Source organism: Polypterus senegalus, chromosome 12 (assembly GCF_016835505.1).
Source record: "Polypterus senegalus isolate Bchr_013 chromosome 12, ASM1683550v1, whole genome shotgun sequence".
NCBI lineage: Eukaryota > Metazoa > Chordata > Cladistia > Polypteriformes > Polypteridae > Polypterus > Polypterus senegalus.
In genome coordinates, this window is record NC_053165.1 from 59,928,339 (window position 1) to 59,935,205 (window position 6,867).

Consider the following 6,867-nt stretch of genomic DNA (forward strand, 5'->3'; position numbering starts at 1 on the left):
GAAAAACGGGGTTTCAATTTTGACAAAAATGCAGAATAGCCCGTTTTCATCTTTATTATTAAAAGTAAGCAGTTGGTGTTTGTTCTTCTAAAAAGGACGCAAAGCAGCTCTTCTTTTGATGAGGCGAGATTTGAAGCCAGTGCCTCTTCGGTCCTGGCTGGTGGTCTGGTGCAGAGCTGCTCCTTGGACCCCGTTACACAGGAGCTGCAGCACTTTTAAGAACCAATATGTCTGTTGACGGTGCAAATAAAAGAGAGAGTAATGCTTACCATCATTCTTCTGGACCTCCTTCGAGTCGGGCTGGCTCTTTGTCGGGGGTCGTTCTGTCAAAGCCTTAACCCCCACCCCACCAGACCTGCAGAGCTAAAGCCGCTTAAGGACTCCGCGCCGCTAAATTCCGATCTCCGTTTTGATGATGCATTGAGGGTCTGCAGGGGGTGTCACTTCACGTGGGCCCCCAGGACCATCTTCTTTTAACGAGCCCATGCAGGGTTCCAAAAAGAGCGTTGTGACTCTTTGTGACGTGTTACTGTTGATTTTTTCAGGACTTCTTGCTTTGCTTATTTTTTTAAACACTGCTGAAGTCACTACTCGAACCGTGAATGACAACAATAGAAAAAATACAGATGACAGTTCTTCCACTCTGCATTTCTACAGCCATAGCAGGTACATAAAAGACTGAATATCTGTTACAGGTACGCCAAGTCAAAGACCAACGCAGGCGCATCTTCAAAAATGCAAGTTATTTATTTGCTGCCATTTTGTATATCTACCACAAGAGGGCGACAAAACGGCATTTTTTTGCCTTTTGTTTATCATCATCATTTACCGTTACTCTCGTTTCTTTCGTACTTTGTCTTTTTTAATTCACATAGCACCTTTCATTGAGGACAATATTACTGTATATACTACTTAATTCATGTCTAGTAGTTCTTTATTTGTTATTGTTTCATATCGCGTCTTTTATGTTGGACACTATTATGGATTTCTAAATAACTTCCATATTTCTTTTGTTCATGTAGCGCCTGTCGCACTGGATACCATTATATAACACGAAAAGAGTGTTTAATCATTCTTCATGAGTTTCTTTTTTTCAATATATTAACTGAAGCGCATCTTAAAAAAAAACCAAGTTATTTATGTGCTGCAATTGTGTATATCAACCACAAGAGGGCGACAAGACGTCAACTTTACCTTTCGTTATTTATCATCTCCAAGGTCCTGGCTGATCCATTGCTTCGCGTGTCTCCTCAAGCTCTGCTTGTGGTGGGCCGTATCGTGCACCTGAGCTTCACACTGCTTTAGACTTCAGCCCGAAGAAATGTTTCAGGCATGTCCAACCGGGAGGGCACCTCGTGGAAGACCATGGCTGGGTGGGAATGACTCGGTGTCCCTCTTGGGGATTTGGAGCAGGAGGCAGAGAAAAGAGATTTCTTGGCATCTTTGCTTAGACTTCTGCCCCAGTGACCCAGACCAGATTCGATTCGCTGCAGAAAATCAAAGGATGGCTAGATAATTTTATCACGGAAAAAGTGAAGGAATTTTTCATAGTCCGTAGTGATCAAGTCAGATGCAGGCTGATGTAGTCTGTTTAAATGTATTATTACACACTAAGTTGTAAATATATATATTTGATAGGTGGAACAAAAGAGACATTTCAATACAATCATTTATTTATTAAGTATGTTAATTAGATCTACAAACAAAGAGTGCAAACTACTTTGAGAAATTGAAGCCGTTTCTTTTAACAAAGCTATATCAACTGTGTCCACTAGAGGGCAGATCAGTCTGAAAATGAGGAAACATTAAAGGTTTGACAAGAAACTCGTGTCAGAACTTTATTTTATTATTATTAGTTTTTGCATTTTATTAATTTTATTAAAATCCAATAGCATTCCATACAAGCCAGTCAAGTTTAACAGTCACAACTTTAAGAAGTAGCTGTTGCTTAACAAATCACTGAACTTATGACTGAACAGGCTTCCCATATACGTATCCGTTGACAACAGCAGCGGAAGATGACAGACTGCTTTCTCGAGAAGCATCCACTTGCAGAGCCACAGCACCATACGTCACCGCAGTTTCAGACCCGCAGTTGTAGACCCGCAGTTTTAGACCCGGAAGTGACGTTACTATTTCTAGGCAAGGCGAAAACAACGCCTCCATTTATCGAACACAAGTCTTAGTTTTTAGCACGAGCGCAGCATTTTTGAGCACGAACAAAATATGACAGAAAACAGCACGGTATTATTGTTGTTGTTGTTATTATTATTATTATTATTACTACTGTTATTCTTAATATAATTATAAACCTGTACATTTTGCAAAACGTTTTTCAGAACAGTTTGAAAAGTTAACTTTACGTTTACATGTATGTAATCTTTGGCTGGCGAGCTAATTGTTAATGACTGCAACACTGGTTACGGTGGTTTGCCTCGTAAAAACTGGAGAAATCGACACTTAATGTTGCATTGTCAGCAAAATACGATAAAAATGCATTTTGCTCAAAGTTCAGTCTATGTTCTTGATGAACGGAAAATTCCCAATACTTTAAGACGATATTTAACCTAAATTAAGATCTTTTAAGTTTCGTTTTGTTGTTTGTAATATATTTTATAAATTGTATTCATCCATCCATTCATTTCCTAACGAATGTTAACGTAGTGTTTATTTAACTTTTAATTATTTTCTTTTTTGGGGGGTGGGCGCGACTTTTTAATGAAAATGAAACAAACATATTCCTATTCGGTTAAGAAGTGAACATTAAGTCTTCAAATGAGAAAGTAATCTAGGTATAAGCTTCAAAATTCTACACCACTTTATAATAAATTATGTTTTCTTATTTAGCCAGTGAAGTAGTGTCAAATGATGTTGCTTTTAAGAAAGCTGAGAAATTAAAATCCTTTGCCCAAATTGAATGTTCAGAATTTGGTGCATTAGTTAACAAGTCTAAATCTTCCTTCATTTTCTTACTACATTTGTGAAAGATCTTTTTCTTTCTCTTTGGTAAGCCACATTTAAGTATTATAAATTAGTTTTTAAATCTTGGATGTGTACCTACATTATTTATACTGGCTAATAACCTCTTCTTAATGTAAAAAAAGAAATCTTTTTAACTGTGATCTATCAAATTATAGACCAATTTTCTAATCTTTCTTGTATTTCTGAAATTTAGAGAAAGGTGTAGGTAAGTGGTTCTCTATATTTTTGCAAATAAAAGTAATCTCTTGTAACATTTTCACCCAGGTACTGCTTTAGTCAAAGTATTCAATGATTTGCACTCCACTGACGAAGGTTGCATTTTAGGCCCATAGTATTACATCTACAGTAAGTGCCACATTTGATACTATAGACCATGATATTCATCTGATCAACTACATGAACCATCTCAGTGTTCTAAAATAGAGGTTTACCTGTTAGAAAGTAGATTCCTTGAAATTTTCATTTGTTGAATTCTAAAAACAGAAGTGCTAGTCATTGGTTGAAAGCTGCTAAAATGTCAGTCTGAATGTAACATGTCTGTTGATGGCACCCCTATCACTCACAATGCACTAATTCTAAACTTGGATATATCTACAATGAAAATGATGATCTTTCATTTGATACACATACTAAACATGTATCTAGAGTAGTCTTCATTTTACTTAAGAAATATTGCAAAACTTAGATTATGTTAGCATTCCATGATGCTGAATAACTTATCCGTGCTTTTATTACTTCTACATGGATCACTATAAGGCTTTGTGGCTGATAACAGACTTAATTTAGTTCAAAATACAGCGGCTGAAGAGCTTACAAGAGCCAGGAAATATGAACAGTATATATCACCCTGTTTTGCTTTCTTTACATTTTCTTTCTGCAAATTTTGTATTTTGTATTGAATTATTAGGTACTGGTGATCACATGTATCACTTTGCATAGTTAAGGATCTCAATATTTGAGTTACCTTTTAATTCCTTACAATCACTCTTACAGGAAGTGGAATATCTTGTTGTCTCTAGAATAAAAAAAGCTGTAGCTGGAAATAAAACAGTAGTTTGTAAAGCACACTGTTTTAGGAACAACCCTGCCAAAGTGGTTTGAGATTCTGACAGTCTGTCAGCCTTCAAATCTAGGATAAAAATATATTTGCTTAGTCAGTCCAATAAGTAAAATTTACAATGAATCTGCATTCCTATTTGTCCTTTGTCTTTTCTTTTTAAACTTGCTATGTTATTTTTAATTTGTGTAAAACAAAACAGACCATTTTTTATTTTGTTCAATTATAATCTGGTACTGACACCAAGATTTTTGTCTCCAGGTTTATGGCCTGGAAATAGTTAAAGCTGCTTTGTGACAATACTAATTGTAAAATGCACAAAATAATTCAAATTTGATTGCTTGATTAAAACAGTTATTTAGTATTGTGAGTGATTACTGTAGATACAGAATTTAAACTTGCTAAAGCTATCCTGCTTTTTTGTCATTTTTATAGAAACACATAACTATTCAATTGGGAGTGTCAGTACCACTGCTGACTCAATGCAACAGATGTTGCACCTTGTTCCATTGTCCTTTTTGTAGTGGTAATGTTTTTAAGCCCTCCAAACTGGAAAAATTAAAAAAGCATTTGAAGAGTCATTTCAAGAAGGCAGTTCTCCATGAAGGTAAATTCATTTGAGAGTTTATTTTTAATGTATGTCCAGTACTGGTACATACTGTATACTTTTAACTCGGTATTCTACATTATAACAATTTATACTGTTACACATTTTAGGTTTTGCCATCCACAGATGTGGTTTAGACTGCAGACCATCACAGCATTATCACTGCCCCTACTGCCAGACTACAATATTTTATTTAATTCAAGTGTATATTATAAATATTTAAGTTATCCATCCATCCATCCATTTTCCAACCCGTATATGCAAAATGCCGTCACACTAATATTGATAACACATGCCTACTTTAAGAAGTTGTGCTTATATTCTGCTTACATCAAGATTTTCTTACTCTACCTAAATATCAGCACATATTGGATATTTACATTTGTATGTGTAAGACTTGTTTGTTTGTTTTGTTACAGTAACATGACAAAACGAATATCTTCAGGCACATGGATACTAATTAAAAACAAGGTTAGTTTATAGGAATGTCATTGAGAGGACTACAAGTAATGGACATTCTTTTGTAACTTGCAGTAGGTGATATGAATCCATTTCAATTTCAGAATCTTCCACAGCAGTTGGTTGGGTCAGTGGATTGTGGAGTATTCATGTTGATGGTGAGAAAATCAAAGAAACTTATTTTTTAGGTTGGGAATTCTTTAGAATCACTATAAATAAATTGCAATAAGTAGAGTGTGCACTGTACTGTATGCAAATAGATTAAATATTAATTTAAGATAATTCTTTTGTGTGCTCCACAGTATGCTCTGCACCTTGTCTTGGATCGCCATTTGACTTCACAGCTGTAAGCTTTCACTTATGTCTCTGATTATTTGTTAATATCTGTTACTGGTTTTAATGTACTTTGTTTTTTCCATCTGCATGGCAGTGTGATTTACCCTTGATCAGGAGGTGGTGGTGCTTCATTCTGTTGGAGAATTTTGCTGTTGAAAGGTATCTCTCTCTCTCTCTCTCTCTCTCTGGCTAACGTGTGAATATTTCTTACAGGACAAAGGCGTTCACTAAAGGGGCACTGGAGAGTGTGAATGAGACCCAGAGCAGTGAGGAGGTATATACTGTATGTAATATCTAATATTATTTAAATAGGCATGTAGAAATACATGTTTTGTTTAATTCTCTTTGTGGTCTTTATCTAAAGGAACCACTAATAAAAAGGGACCTCCACACTGCAGTAAAATGGTTGCCCAACATAGACAGTTGTTCAGAGGTGCCGTGTCTGAGCCCCATTTTCTGGAGATGGAGGAGGAGGACCAAAGCCGAGCTCTCCAGGACATCATCGATGCAGTTGAAACTGAAGATTTAATTTTGGCAAAAGAACCCTTTATATTTATTTTTCAGTTTAGGGATGATATGGAACTTTTCACTCGGGAATGTCGGGATAAAATGAAACTTAAAGTAAACTGCATATTTAATGAATCAGTATAATTATTGTCTGTTGCTACATTGATTGTTACTTGTATTTTATTGTGCATTAATACTCTGTTGATTTCAGTTTATAATACTTTGATTTTTCTGTTTTCCTTTGATGGTGGGTAGTTTTGAAAATAAACAATTTAACTGCAAGTCTTTTTGGGTCTATTGCTCATTTAAAGCCCACTTAGTGCTATCTAAAGGCTCCTTTAAAATATTTTTAAAAATAGTTCATCACAGAACAAACACGAAAATTAGTAAAAATGTCTCCTTTTGGAGATAATGTAGTGTTTTTGAGGGTTTCCTTGGAGGACAGAACATTATTTTGGTACAGCAGTGAAAGATTTGAGGTCTTGGACATTATGAAGATGCTGATGTGCAATAATGTAATATTGTGGTTTTCTAAGTCACTAACACATTACTGAAGTACACTCAATGGTAGTTTTAGATAGCCTCACACTTCAGTCCTTCACAAATACAGTAGTTTACAAACCTCATATTTTAATTTCTCTTTGAGAAGCATGAAAGAATTGTGTTGAATCTCAATTTATGATTACATTTTTTCTACGTATGTACTATTGGGACTTTTTTTTTAAATCAGAAGGTCACTTTAGTTTAACAAGCAATGTAAATAACCTGTTTACTCTCAGATCACATTCTATGTGTTTATCAAGCAGAATTTAATATTTTCATTTTCTACACAATACTGTAATAACTGTACAGTTCACACAGTGAGAAACACAAACACACTCACTATGCATACACACTACAGGTACCATCATTGGTTCCT

General features: G+C 35.3%; 1 long non-coding RNA gene across 3 annotated transcripts; it reads left to right on the plus strand.

Annotated features, from left to right (window-relative positions):
- The first annotated feature begins 2,138 nt into the window (after nt 1–2,138).
- LOC120540792 lies at nt 2,139–5,858 on the plus strand. Of its 3 annotated transcripts, XR_005635868.1 has the most exons (6): nt 2,139–2,244; nt 4,475–4,646; nt 5,066–5,117; nt 5,210–5,263; nt 5,655–5,715; nt 5,806–5,858. It is a non-coding gene; the product is annotated as an uncharacterized LOC120540792 (long non-coding RNA). The 3 variants fall into 3 exon arrangements; XR_005635866.1 differs by lacking the exon at nt 4,475–4,646; XR_005635867.1 differs by lacking the exon at nt 2,139–2,244 and having other exon boundaries at nt 3,834–4,646.
- The last annotated feature ends 1,009 nt before the right edge of the window (nt 5,859–6,867 follow it).